The following is a 15,680-nucleotide window of genomic DNA, read 5'->3' on the forward strand; positions in this document are numbered from 1 at the left end:
CTAATTGCACCTTATTGGGGTTAGATTTCAAAACAAGTAGATTACTGTAATTCTAAACACAGGTAAATAATGGGGAAAAAATCCATAATGAGTCTTATCTAGCATGATCTAAAACTTTAAAATGAACAATCATTATTTGTGCATTTTAAACTGGAATATAAAAGCATTATGTTCTATTAATTGAATATTTTAAGACAATATTTTAATGCCAGCTTTAAAAATGATTGTGCAGCAATATTAAATGGTGTGCACCCTGTAATTCTAGCCTGTGGAAGCAGTTTCTGAGGTTTCACAGTAAATATCAGCAATGCAGCACACTCTACCTCAATTTTCAATATCTAGGTCACATGACTCACTTTGAATACTGTGAATAGAAAAAAAAACAAGCAGGAAGATTTCTGTAGTGCTACCAAGAAATCATAACAACATTCAAATTATGAAAGAAAATAGCATAGTATGGTTTTAAAAATAATTACTATATAAAAACAGAAGCTAGTGCCCTAAAAATGAACTTCTGATCTATTATTTAAAATGAATAAAACCATTGAGGAGCATTACTTAATAAAATGCCTTGTGGTTTTACTACTCCCTCAGATGTGTGTGTGTGTGTGTACGTGCACACACTGTATGTGTGTGTGTGAGCACTGAACAGTCAGAAAGAGACAAGAAGAAGATACTGAAAATTTCCAGTTACAATAAAGGCGAATAGGTATGACAATAATGATATCTGAAATTACAATCTTTTTATTTATATAAAGAAACTCGAAGGGTGGACAATATATTTTAACTATGAAAAATGCATACTGGTTTTGCAATTCCTTTAAGCCACAATCACATAGTTGTAGATATCTGGAGTCTGGAATCTTCTTTACTGTAATTTTTATTATTTTCCTTGAAATCTACTGAATTTATTAGGTTTTGGATTTAAAATTTCTCCTTTCCCCTTCCCCAGGTTATGTGAAAGACAGGAAGTAAATGAGAGACCCTAATAATCTATAATAAAACTCTGCTACCACTTATAATTTTTATGTATGTATATTTCTTTTTAAGGGAGAGTCAAATGAAAGCAACTTGTCTAAGTGCACTTTTCTTAATCTATTCAATAACATTAAAGAGAAATCACACATGACAGTGCAACAAATTAGATGGGAAATACTAAAAAACTACATTTAAGTGACTAGAATTTATAAAGATAGAACTTTGATAAAGAAATGATTCATAGTATAAAGACTTGGCTATAATCAATGTATATTTCTTTAACAGCACTAAAGCTTACAAGTATCTTTTAATCAAGTACCCAAAGGAGCTGCTTAAGACAACAAGGAAGCAGGAAAAGCACTTTTTAGATGTAACATTCCATGAGCTGGCAACAATCCTCTTTAAAGTACCAAAATTTTCATATAGATACAGGTTAGGGGATTTGGATTAGCAAATTTACTCTAGTTATGGAAATATTCTAGAAGTGGTTTAAAAATGGGTCCACAGTATGAAGAAGGAGAAAATGAAATTATATATTTTATCTCATTTAACCATCATTGCCACCCTATGAGATAGTATTTTGATCCTCATAGCTGTCATCTTACTGCAAAAAAAGGATTACAAGCTTCTAGAAGTCAAAGGCTGGTTTAAGACCAATTTACTGCTATTCTATGCAAAATCATGTTTATATTCAATAATAAAAGAGATAGGTTGGTATTCAGCAATAGATGGAAAGCACTGCTAGAGTAGGTAGAGATTAGATGATTTCTGAAGAAAGTTACTTCTGTTTTAGCCTGGGGAATAATATATTATATAACATATTAATATTTTATGTAATATGATAATAAATATATTTTGCTTAATATTTATTTCATTAAATATTGATCTATTTATGTCTAAGAACATATATTTATGTCATTATTTTAATAACTAGTTTTATTATCTATATCACATGCTAGGTGCTAAAAGCATCACATAATTATATCCAGGAAAACCTAGTCAGTTAGTTTATGCTGCTATACTTCAAATGACATTTGATCTGGTCATTTTTCTACTTACAAACATTCAATGACTTCTAGTTAAAGATGGGAGGTAGACCATACTTGTTTTTACTTCTTTTAAGACCTACTAAAATGATAGTAAAGGAATAAAAAATAAGTGACACCACAATGTATGGGGGACAGACCATCAACAGATGAGAGATTTCAAAAAATTAATGTGAACAGGAAAATACAGAGAGAAAAATGCTGCGATGGAGCACAGGAAACCTCAGCCTACAGTAGACATGGAGTGGCAAAAGCTAAGATCGGACCCATCAATCTGCGGAACTACAGAGAGGTCCAAAGGCTCGCAGATGCCCAATGAGAGCAGCAGTGAGAGGTTGGGCTGAAAACGGCGGGGTTAATTTAAGGTTTGTATAAGGAACAGCTGGCACCCACATCCACTGAAGCAAGGCATTCCTAAAGAAATAACCAAAGGGCTCCTCTTGGGGAAAATCAATCCTATGAATAGTTTTTATCTCTGGCATTTAGGGACTCTTGATTGTAATGAATGGGTCCTGTCCTAGCCACCCTAAACACCTGAAATCAGGAAAAGCTGCCTTTTTATGCAAAACTCCCAATCAGCTGTTTATTTCCTCACTGTTATATATGAACCTGTATCCAAGAATTACCAGATATTTAAAGAAAGCTTCCTGCATAAAAAAGAGGAAAAAAAAAAGCAAACAGAAAAATGAAGCTGAATTGGAGGAAATGGGTAACTTAGGGAAAAAAAGATGAATTTTAAAAAGAACTCTAGCTAGCATCCTCAGGGACAGTGAGCAGACATCATACACAAAATAGTATTAGTGATGATTATAACAGCAATGACAATAGCAAATACATATAAGGCTTACTGCATTCCAGATTTTATTCTTAACGTTTTATGTTTACAAACTCATTTAATCCTCAGAACTCTGAGATAAGTAGACTATTATTATCCCCATTTCAGATTAGGACAGAGACAGAGAATTTAAAATTGCTCAAGGTCACAGAGTTACTAAGTGGGAGATAGGGATTCAAGCTCAGTCTGGGTCCAAAATCTGTGCTCTTAATCACTACCCTCTTCATCTTTAACAAACAAAGACAAACAAACAAAACTCCCAGAGAATATGAAAGACTCTTGGAAAATGAAAACTTAATTTTATATTTCAACCCTCCTATGAATCTCTTTTTTGGGTTTGGTTTTAGGAATTGAGAGCATTGCCTGGAAATAGATTTAAAAAGAAATAGAAAATATTATTATAAAGAAGAGACATTAGATGTTCAGCTCATGTGGTCCTTCATAGAATAGCAACAGTTACAGAAGGAAAGAACAAGAAGAAAAAAAAGAAAAAAGAAAAAAGAAAAAAAGGAAGGACACTACTAAAGAAATACAAGATGATTTTCTAGGGATTAAACTCCTCAGATGAAAGTGCTCACTGAATACAACATGAACAGAAAAAAGCCTATAACACGCACATCATTGGGAACTGAAAACACCAAGAAAAACAAGAATGGACCCCAAAAGTTACCAGAAGGAAAGAATAGATGAGCTACAAAGGACCAACTCAGGCTGGTGCAAATAAATTTTAAAAGATTGTGGAGCATCACCATCCAAGTTCAGTGGGAAAATGATTTGTACCCTAGAATCCCAGACAACCTACAATTCAGATGGCAAGCAGTTAGATAGGCAGCAACTGCTTATCCTCAGCACATTCTTCAAAGGCAGTACTCTTTCTACAATTTTTAACACAATGATTGTTAAGACTATTATAGGGCTTCCCTGGTGGCGCAGTGGTTGAAAGTCCGCCTGCCGATGCAGGGGATGCGGGTTCGTGCCCCGGTCCGGGAAGATCCCACATCCCACATGACGCGGAGTGGCTAGGCCCGTGAGCCATGGCCGCTGAGCCTGTGCATCTGGAGCCTGCGCTCCGTAATGGGAGAGGCCACAACAGTGAGAGGCCCGTGTATGGCAAAAAAAAAAAAAAAAAAAAGACTATTATAAAAACAGTCAGTTGTAGAAGTGGTACAAAATGTCAGTTTTTAGACTGTGTCTCATGTAGAGCAAGTAGTCGAACGTGGCACCTTTTAATGCTTTTTCTCCCTCTCCAATACTGATGCACAAACCCCACTTCTCCCCTTTCCCCCAGTCAGACCCTGCTCCCACGCTTGCACCTTCTGATGTTAGAACCTGGATACACTCCTAGTGAGAATAAAATAAAGAACATTCAAACATGTGAAAGTTCAAAAAATTTATCATCCATATATTCTTTCTTAGAAAGTTGCTAAGGGATATGCTTCATTAAAGGAGGATGTACAACGAAAAAGAGAAAAAATGTGGGTTGAGGAGGAAAGGGAAGCCTTAGGATGACAGTTGTGTGGCCAAAGGATGTAAGGATCTAGAAGAGCAGTTCCCAGGGAAAACAACAAAAGCAAAAAGAGATGCCCAGAATGTTTCACATAATGAAGAGTCGGAAAGAATTGGGAATATGACAAAGAAAAACAATGCAAGAAAAACAAAAATAGGCAATTAGAAATTTTAAGAAAACTGAAAAATGGCCTAAGTAAGGGAATATAACCAAAAAAGACTACTTGGGACTATAATTAATCATTAATTTAAATGATACTGTATCTGGCACTATTTTAGCCACTGAGATTATAAAAGTGAAGGGGAAAATAGTAAACCAAAAAAATCAAAGAAATTAAAGTAGATAATCCTTGTCTCCTTGAAGCTGTAGTCAAGGATGGGGAGAGTGACAATAATTTTAAAAATTAAGTGAAATACAATATATGATTTGTATTAACAATAAGTGCTACAGCGAAAAATACAACAGACAGTAAAGCAAGAATCCTAGGTAGGGGAGTTGCTATTTCCGATAAGATGGTCAGGAACAGCCCTACTGAGCAGCTGCCACTTGGGTCAAGAACTTAAGGAAGGGCAGGAACAGTCAATGTGGTCCCGTGGGTGAATGGATGTTCCAGGTGGTGGGAACAGAAAATGCAAAGGCACTTTTCACACAATAATATATAAATGCTTAATTATGGTTATAAAGTAGATGTAAATGGCATCAATTTTAGAAATACAAAGATGAAAGAACTGAGAACAGAACCACGGAGAATGTGGACACACTTGTCCTCATCTGCTAGAGGGGACAATCCCAAAGCAGCACCTATAGTTAATGGGATAAGAAATAAAGGTATTATAAAGGTATACTGTTGTATCCACAGTTACAACAGAGAAACCAAAAATAGAGATAAAACCAAATGAAGAATGATAGAGAAAAGGTAGAGGTGGGGTAGGGTTAAGTGAGTGAATTTATAATGCCTCCTTTATTTGTGTGTGTGTGTATGTGTGTGCGCGTTACTATATGATGCCTGAAAGTGATAAATTAAAAAATTTGAGGTGGAAGCAAATTACTTTTACCTGGATAAATGAAGATAAATATCAGAAGGAAAAGTGGAAAGAGAAGTGAGGCGTCAGTGGGAAAAGGGGAACCAAAGAACTATTGATTTTAACCATGTGCATATATTAATTTGACTTAAGCACACCCACCTACCTACACACACACACACACACACACACACACACACACCCTTTGGAAGCTCTTAGGATAAATAACACTGCCTACAGGGCCCTGACTGACTCACAAGCCTCACTTCATGCCTCCCTCCCCTGCACTCTCTGCTCTGACTACACTGGCCCCCTTTCAGTTTCCTGAGCAAGCAAGTCCCTATGCTGTTCCTTCCATCTGAAATGTTTGGCCCAATATTTACCTCCAGGCTGACTTATCCATTAGGCACAGCGGGCACAAGTGCCTAGGGCCCAAAATACTTTTAGGAGTCCATGAAAATGTTTTACTTTCTATTAAAATATGGAAAAAAAACCCACTTTTCGTTGAAAGAAAATGTTTTAGTATATAATACTAACATATTTGTCTTCATACCAGTATAATCACAAAATACAATTTTTAATATTCTTATGGAGGAAGGGGCCCATGAAGGCAAAAGTGTCTAGGGCCCATAAAAGTCACACTGTGGCCCCTGCCTATCCTACTCCCCATTTCCACCTGACCTTGTGGATCCTACTCATCCCTCAGATCTCAGCCAAAATGCCCCTTCTTCAGAGATCCTTTGCCTGATTTTCCCAGACTATATGAGGTCCCTACATATGTTCTTGCATTACCTCATAATGTGGAAATGAAATAAATTGTGTAATTTTCTGTTTAATGAAATCAGGAACTGTGACTACCTCATTTACCACTATGTTCCCAGTACAAAGCCTTATATGTATTGATGTGAGACCATGTAGGACTGAGAATTTTCTACTGTGGCTCCCTCAAGCCCTGGTTCAGGTTTCTGATCCCAAATTTACTACTTACTATTTAAGCTCTTATTGACTCAGTTTCCTCATTTAAAATTGGGGATGATAATGGAGTTTTGAGTTAGAATGTGAATTAGAATAGTGACTGGCATATAGTAAACCCTATATAAAGCCTCGTTACCCTTTTATTAGATGATTACAAGAACACTACCCTTTTTATTAGTATTATCATCATTATTATTCCATACATTGTGTGAGTTTAGTAAATGTTTTAGTTTGTTAATTTCCTCCCTCTTACTATCTATTATGTAAATATGTTTTAAAAGAGGGTGGAGTCATTTTAAGAACTTAAGTCACAAAGTTTTTAGAGAAGAGTTAGAGCAAAGAGCTATAAGGATGGAAGGAAATGGAGATTTTGGTAATTGAAAATACATAATTATCCACGAATTCAAAACTTCAGGGCGTTCAAGATAGCCACACTAACCAGTTCATAATTTTACATGATAAGATCGGGCTAGAAGAATGTTTTTAGCAAAGAGTAGTAAATCAGAATTCTCTCAAACATAAATTTCCATGAAAATCTAATAAAAATGATAGGTGGAATTTATTATCTTTTTAAAAAAAATCTTACCCATTTCCCCTGAATAGATGCTCTACACAGTTGAACACAATTTTCAATAGTGATATTACTTTCTTGGGGTTACAATTTTTTATACATAATTCCATCTGAGGGTAAATAAAAATACATACCCCCAAAGCAGTAAAAATAAAATAAAGCAACAGTAAATGGTAAACAGTTATATTAATATTTAAGCTTCAGACTCCTGAGATGACCCTTGGGATAAAATGACAGACTCAAGTCTTGATTCCTTCTGGTAATTCAAACAATACTCCACAAACTAAGGACCATTTATTTCGAGGATAAATGACTGTCTAGGAGGATTAATGACCTCGGGCTTTGCCTGGGGTGTGTAATCCCACCTAATCATTACTCACAATCACCCAGAAAAGCCTCAAGTTAAAACTGTGATTGCTACTTAGAACTAAACTTGAAAATTCATTAAAAAAATTCTTCTTTCATGATTTCATTTTTTTGTTTAATTCATGTGCACCTTTAGACATGAACTGCAGCAAACATTAAAACCTAGAGCAACAGTCAACATGTTTTGAGTGTTGCTTTCTTCATTAATTTATGAAAAAGATAAGCCATCTTTTTATTTGAAAACCAAAATAACTTTTATAAATGCAAAAATGAATTGAGGGATGCAGTATTCCCTGAAAATAAGGGAATAATCTAGAGTCAAATCATGCCACAAATTTCTTTAATTAGACCTTTCACATTTTTTTTTCCTTAGGATGTTATTTCTTGCCATCTATCTTGCCAAAACTTTCCATTCCTGCTTTATCTCTAGGATTGACTGCTGGAATCCTCTCTCTGTTCTTCCAGTAACTCTGTCTACTTTAGTTGATAGAGAAATACAATTTCTTACTGATTATAACATTTAAGAGTCTCTTCTCTGAATAACAGCAATTAAGAGTGAGGGTTGGGCTTCCCTGGTGGCGCAGCGGTTGAGAGCCCGCCTGCCGATGCACGGGACACGGGTTCATGCCCCGGTCCGGGAAGATCCCACGTGCCGCGGGGCGGCTGGGCCCGTGAGCCATGGCCGCTGAGCCTGCGCGTCCGGAGCCTGTGCTCCGCAGCGGGAGAGGCCACAACAGTGAGAGGCCCGCGTACGGGGAAAAAAAAAAAAAAAAGAGTGAGGGCTATGTGTCTCGGGCTGCCTGGGTTAGAGTCAGATTCCTTACCTCTATAAAAGGGGATAATAAAAGATTTTACCTCAAAGCACACCGTAAGGATTAAATGAGACAAATAATTCAAAGTATTTAGTAGATTGATTGCTATATAGTAAGCACTGAATAATTGTTATTGTTGCTAATAATGATAACTTTTTAGAACCTTTTATTTATAATACTTCTTAAATAGCTTCTGAGAAAACTGGATAAAAAAAATTCTTGTGACTTTGGATAAGCTTCAGTTAAGCTCTCTGCTCTTCTATTTTCTCATTTATAAAATGAAATAATTTGGCAATATTAACCCAAAGTACTCCTTTAACTATAAAAACTTACACGATATTACTTAGCTATGACGAAGGTTCAGATTTATTTTCCTTCTCTGCGTTTGATATGTATTGACAATCTTATTTCCAGTTGAGACTAACTCTGGTTTTTTTTAGCCTTCTTCTTTGAATAAGAATCATGTCTAATGATATTCTGTACTCTTTCTGGCATTAGTAATCATGAGATACTTTCTTAACTTCTTATGATGAACTTTTACATTCAGTATCAAACCCCGAAGAAGACGCTAAGATGATATTGCTTTCTTCTGAACTGATAGCTCAAAAACTAATCAGATATTAACCACATATAACAAATGAAATTCTATCTAATCCAAGGATTTTAAAAAAACAAACCCTGTTATGTTTCTGGAGAGGCGTATACAAAGTTTTACTCAAAAGGCTTGGAAAGTCTTTTTAATATAGTAACATAATTCACAATTTAGGAGAGTGCCTTCTGAGGACAGGAAAATAAAATTTATATCATGGTATAAGAAGCATTATAGATTCTAATAAGGCATAACTTTAGTAAAAAAGGAAGCTGAAGTTTTTTTATTAAGATATAACTTTAGTAACAAAAAAGTTATACAGATATCATACAGATATGTATATTTAATCAATGAGAGAGGAGTAATATATGTATTTAGTATAATTAAATTCTCATAGAGGCTATTTTAAAATCCTAAATTATGTAACAATAAACTTAACTAATGCTGACGTTTGGTTTAACGTTATAAGTATCTTGTAGTGAAAGTCAGTGATTCCAGCAAGACAAACTATGGCAGATGTAAAATACAGGTTAGTTAAAAATACCTTTAAAGTCAGTGTGCATACTGAAGTATTTAATGATTTAATATCTGAATTTGCTTCAAAATAATACAGACGATATAAGTGAAACAAGATTAGCTGTGAGTTCTTAATTACTGAAGCCAGACTGAGGTACATGGGGGTTCATTATACTATTCTGCCAAATACTCTGTGTTTAAAACCGTCCATAATATACACAGTTCCAAAAAAAAAAAAAAAGCCAATGTACTAGCAGACACCAAAACCAGAACCCATGAGGAAGATGATAGATTTAACCTCATAAAAATGCTAACTTTATATGGCAAAAAGTAAGTACATAAAACAAAAACAACCAGCTTTACAACAAATGTTAAAGGAACTTCCCTAGGTGGGAAAGAGACCAGCAACGTAAAACAACCTTGTATACATATAGACTGCTATATCAAAACCTCATGGGAACAGCAAACCAAAAAATTACAATACATACACACACAAAAAGAAAAAGCAACCCAAACACAACACCAAAGATACTTATCAAATCACAAGATAAGAGAACAAAAGAGAAAGGGAAGAAGAAAGACCTACAAAAACAAATCCAAAACAATTAAGAAAATGTCAATAGGAACAATCATATCAATAATTATCTTAAATGTAAATGGATTAAATGCTCCAACCAAAAGAAAAAGACTGGCTGAATGGATACAAAAACAAGACCCATGTATATGCTGTCTAAAAGAGAACCACTTCAGCTTTAGGGACACATACAGACTGAAAATGAGGGGATAGAAAAAGGAATTCCATACAAATAGAAACCAAAAGAAAGCTGGAGTAGCAGCTTTTTAATTAGACAAAATAAACTTTAAAATAAAGACTGTTACAAGACACAAGGAAGGACACTACATAATGATGAAGGGACCAACCCAAGAAGACATAACAATTGTAAATATATATGCACCCAACATAGGAGCATCTCAATATATAAGGCAAATGCTAACAGCCATAAAACGAGAAACTGACAGTAACACAATAATAGTGGGGGTCTTTAACACCCCAATTACCCCAATGGACAGATCATCAACACAGAAGACCAATAAGGAAACACAAGCCTTAAATGACACATTAGACGAGAGAGACTTAATTGATATTTATAGGACATTCCATTCAAAAGCAGCAGAATACACTTTCTTCTCAAGTGCGCATGGAATATTCTCCAGGAGAGTTCACATCCTGGTCCACAAATCAAGGCTTGGTAAATTTAAGAAAATTGAAATCATATCAAGCATCTTTTCTGACCACAATGCAATGAGATTAGAAATCAATTATATGAAAAAAACTGTAAAAAACACAAACACATGGAGGCTAAACAATGTTACTAAACAACCAATGGATCACTGAAGAAATTAAAGAAGAAATAAAAAAATACCTAGAGGCAAACAACAATGAAGACACAATGATCCAAAACCTATGGGACGCAGCAAAAGCAGTTCTAAAAGGGAGGTTTATAACAGTACAATCTTACCTCAGGAAACAAGAAACATCTCAAATAAACAACCTAACCTACACCTAAAGCAATTAGAGAAAGAATAAAAAAACCTCAAAGATAGCAGAAGTAAAGAAATCATAAAGATCAGATCAGAAATAAATGAAAAAGAAATGAAGAAAACAATAGCAAACATCAATAAAACTAAAAGCTGGTTCTTTGAGAAGATAAACAAAATTGATAAACCATTAGCCAGACTCATCAAGAAAAAAAGGGAGAAGACTCAAATCAATAAAATTAGAAATGAAAAAGGAGAAGTAACAACTGACACTGCAGAAATACAAAGGATCATGAGAGATTACTACCAGCAACTATATACCAATAAAATGGACAACCTGGAAGAAATGGACAAATTCTTGGAAAAGCACAACCTTCCGAGACTGAACCAGGAAGAAATAGAAAATATAAACAGACCAATCACAAACACTGAAATTGAGACTGTGATTAAAACTCTTCCAATAAACAAAAGCCCAGGACCAGATGGCTTCACAGGCGAATTCTATCAAACATTTAGAGAAGAGCTAACATTTATCCTTCTCAAACTCTTCCAAAATATAGCAGAGGGAGGAACACTCCCAAACTCATTCTACGAGGCCACCATCACCCTGATACCAAAACCAGAGAAAGATGTCACAAAGAAAGAAAACTATAGGCCAATATCATTGATGAACATAGATGCAAAAATCCTCAACAAAATACTAGCAAACCGAATCCAACAACACATTAAAAAGATCACACACCATGATCAAGTGGAATATATCCCAGGGATGCAAGGATTCTTCAACATACACAAATCAATCAATTTATACACCACATTAACAAACTGAAGAAAATAAAACATATGATCATCTCAATAGATGCAGAAAAAGCTTTTCACAAAACTCAACACCTATTTATGATAAAAACTCTCCAGACAGTGGACATGGAGGTAACATACCTCAACATAATAAAGGCCATATACAACACACCCACAGCAAACATTATTCTCAATGGTGAAAAACTGAAAGCATTTTCTCAAAGATCAGGAACAAGACAAGGATGTCCACTCTAGCCACTTTTGTTCAATATAGTTTTGTAAGTCCTAGCCACAGCAATCAGAGAAGAAAAAGAAATAAAAGGAATCCAAATTGTAAAAGAAGAAGTAAAACTGAAACTGTTTGCAGATGACATGATACTATACATAGAAAATCCTAAAGATGCTACCAGAAAACTACTAGAGATCATCAATGAGTTTGGTAAAGTTGCAGGATATATAATTAATACACAGAAATGTCTTGCATTCCTACACACTAACAACGAAAGTTCAGAAAGAGAAATTAAGGAAACAATCCCATTTACCATCACATCAAAAAGAATAAAATACCTAGGAATAAATCTACTTAAGGAGGCAAAAGACCTGTACTCTGAAAACTATAAGATACTGATGAAAGAAGTCAAAGATGACACAAACAAATGGAGAGATATGCCATGTTCTTGGATTGGAAGAATCAATATTATCAAAATGACTATACTACCCAAGGCAATCTACGGATTCAATGGAATCCCTATTAAACTAACAATGGCATTTTTCACGGAACTAGAAAATTTTTTTTTACAATTTTACAACACAAAAGACCCTGAATAGCCAAAGCATCCTGAGAAAGAAAAACAGAGCTGGAGGAATCAGGCTCCCTGACTTCAGACTATTCTACAAAGCTACAGTAATCAAAACCATATGGTAATGGCATAAAAACAGAAATATAGATCAATAAAACAGGATAGAAAGTCCAGAGATAAACCCACACAACTATCTCAACTAATCTATGACAAAGGAGGCAAGAATATACAATGGAGAAAAGATGGTCTCTTCAATAAGTAGTGTGGGGAAAACTGGACAGTTACATGTAAAAGAATAAAATTAGAACGCTCCCTAACATCGTACGCAAAATAAACTCAAAATGGATTAAAGACCTAAATGTAAGGTGGCAAAGTATAAAACTCTTAGAGGAAAACATAGGCAGAACATTCTCTGACATAAATTGCAGAAAGATCTTTTCTGACCCACCTCCTAGAGGAATGAAAACAAAAACAAAAATAAACAAATGGGACCTAATGAAACTTAATAGCTTTTGCACAGCAAAGGAAACCATAAACAAAATGAAAAGACAACCCACAGAATGGGAAAAAAATATTTGCAAATGAAGTGACCAGGGAGGGATTCATCTCCAATATATATAAACAGTTCATGCAGCTCAATAACAAAAAAACAAACAACCCAATCAAAAAATGAGCAGAAGACCTAAACAGACATTTATCCAAAGAAGGCATACAGATGGCCAACAAACACATGAAAAGATGCTCGGGCTTCCCTGGTGGCGCAGTGATTGAGAGTCCGCCTGCCGATGCAGGGGACGTGGGTTCGTGCCCCGGTCCGCGAGGATCCCACATGCCGCAGAGAGGCTGGGCCCGTGAGCCATGGCCGCTGGGCCTTCGCGTCCGGAGCCTGTGCTCCGCAACGGGAGAGGCCACAGCGGTGAGAGGCCCGCGTACCGCAAAAAAAAAAAAAAAAGATGCTCAACATCACTAATTATTAGAGAAAAGCAAATCAAAATTACAATGAGTTATCACCTCACACCAGTCAGAATGGCCATCATCAAAAAGTCTACAAACAATAAATGCTGGAGAGGGTGTGGAGAAAAGGGAACCCTCCTACACTGTTGGTGGGAATGTAAATTGCTACAGCCACTATGGAGAACAGTATGGAGGTTCCTTAAAAAACTAAAAATAGAAGTACCATACAATCCAGCAATCCCACTCCTGGGCATATATCTGGACAAAACCATAATTCGAAAAGATACATGCACGCCAATGTTCACTGCCGCTCTATTTACAATAGCCAAGACATGGAAGCAGCCTAAATGTCCATCGACAGAGGAATGAATAAAGAAGATGTGGTACATATATACAATGGAATATTATTCAGCCATAAAAAAGAACAAAATAATGCCATTTGCAGCAACATGGATGGACCCAGAGATTGTCGTACTGAGTGAAGTAAGTCAGACAGAGAAGGACAAGTATCGTATAATATCACTTATATATGGTATCTGAAAAAATGATACAAATGAACTTATTTACAAAATAGAAACAGTTACAGATGTAGAAAATAAACTTATGGTTACCAAGGGGGAAAGTGGCAGGGAGGGATTAATTGGGAGATTGGGATTGATATATACACAGTACTATAAATAAAATAGACAATCAACAAGGATCTACTGTATAGCACAAGGAAGTCTACTCAATATTCTGTGATAACCTATATGGGAAAAGAATCTGAAAAAGAATGGATATAGGTATATGTATAACTGAATCACTTTGCTGTATACCTGAAATGAACACAACATTATAAATCAACTACACTCCAATATAAAATTAAATTAAATTTAAAAAAATTAAATAAGAAGCATTCTAGCCAAGGAGCATTAATATTCTATCATTTCTAGTCATAATATATGTACATATGTATATAATAATATAATGAATAATTATATATGTATTATTATGCATCATATAGACATATATCAATAAATTCAGAAAGACATATGACAACATATAAAAAATACTTATCTCAAGGTGGTAAGATTACTATACTTTTCCATATTGTCTTCTTTTCTTTTTTTTACAATGAACATGTATTAATTTTATAATAGAAATATTCTTTAGAGGTGCTTGTATGTCTTAACTATTTCGAGAAGTCTGGCATTTTATTTATTTTTATTTATTTATTTTTTGAATTTTATTTATTATTTTATACAGCAGGTTCTTATTAGTTATCCATTTTATACATATTAGTGTATATATGTAAATCTCAATCTCCCAATTGGCATTTTAATCTATAGATGTCAGATGTTTTTCATATTCAATAAATATTAAGTTCACAGACAAGAAAACTATAATTATATGAAGAATTCATGGAGAGAAAACAACTCCTACCTTCTGGAGAGAAACTGATAAAAACATAACATGTGCTGTGAGACCCAGCAGCGTAATGGAGGCAGTAAATCTCTAGATGCTCTATGCCTTTACGAGTCCCTATAAAGGAGTACCTCTTCTCTCTGTAACAGAAATAACATAGACACACATATTTATTTAAAGGACAGGCTGAATGAAAAGTATCCTTAAGTATACACTGGAGCTATATAGGCTGCTGCCTGTTTTCAAGTGGGGTCTCACAGAAAAACAGTTGGAAATATTACCACTTTAAAAAAAAATAAATTTATTTATTTATTTATTTTTGGCTGCATTGGGTCTTTGTTGCTGTGTGCAAGCTTTCTCTAGTTGCGGTGTGCGGGGGCTACTCTTCATTGCGGTATGTGGGCTTCTCATTGTGGTGGCTTCTCTTGTTGCAGAGCATGGGCTCTAGGCGTGCAGGCTTCAGTAGCTGTGGCAAGCGGGCTCAGTAGTTGTGGTTCGCGGGCTCTAGAGCGCAGGCTCAGTAGTTGTGGAGGATGGGCTTAGTTGCTCCACGGCATGTGGGATCTTCATGGACCAGGGATCCAAGCCATGTCCCCTGAATTGGCAGGTGGTTTCTTAACCTCTGTGTCACCAGAGAAGTATTATTTTTTTTAAATTTACCATTTTAACCATTTTATTTATTTACTTTTGACTGTATCGGGTTAGTTGCGGCATGAGGGACCTTTGTTGTGCTATGTGGGCTTCTTAGTTGCAGCATGCATGCAGGATCTAGTTCCCCGACCAGGGATTGAATCCATGCCCTCTGCATTGGAAGCGTGGAGTCTTAACCACTGGACCACGAGGGAAGTCCCCCATTACCACTTATTTGTTATATAACCTTGGGAACATTACTTATCCTCTCTGTGCCTTAGTTTCCTCATCTGTAAATAGGGATAATAACAGTACCCAAGTAGAAGGGTTATTATAAA

General features: G+C 35.4%; 1 protein-coding gene across 17 annotated transcripts in view; it reads right to left on the minus strand.

Moving 5' to 3' along the window:
• The window catches only part of MBD5 (methyl-CpG binding domain protein 5), a 417,388-nt gene that overhangs the window by 141,012 nt on the left and 260,696 nt on the right, over nt 1-15,680 (minus strand). For all 17 annotated transcript variants that reach the window (XM_081241898.1, XM_081241891.1, XM_081241901.1 and 14 more), the window contains one exon: nt 14,731-14,852. The gene's annotated coding sequence lies outside the window, so the exon portion shown is untranslated. The remainder of the gene's footprint in view (nt 1-14,730; nt 14,853-15,680) is intronic.

The sequence above is a fragment of the Mesoplodon bidens genome, assembly GCF_964165515.1.
Source record: "Mesoplodon bidens genome assembly, chromosome: 8".
Classification (NCBI taxonomy): domain Eukaryota; kingdom Metazoa; phylum Chordata; class Mammalia; order Artiodactyla; family Ziphiidae; genus Mesoplodon; species Mesoplodon bidens.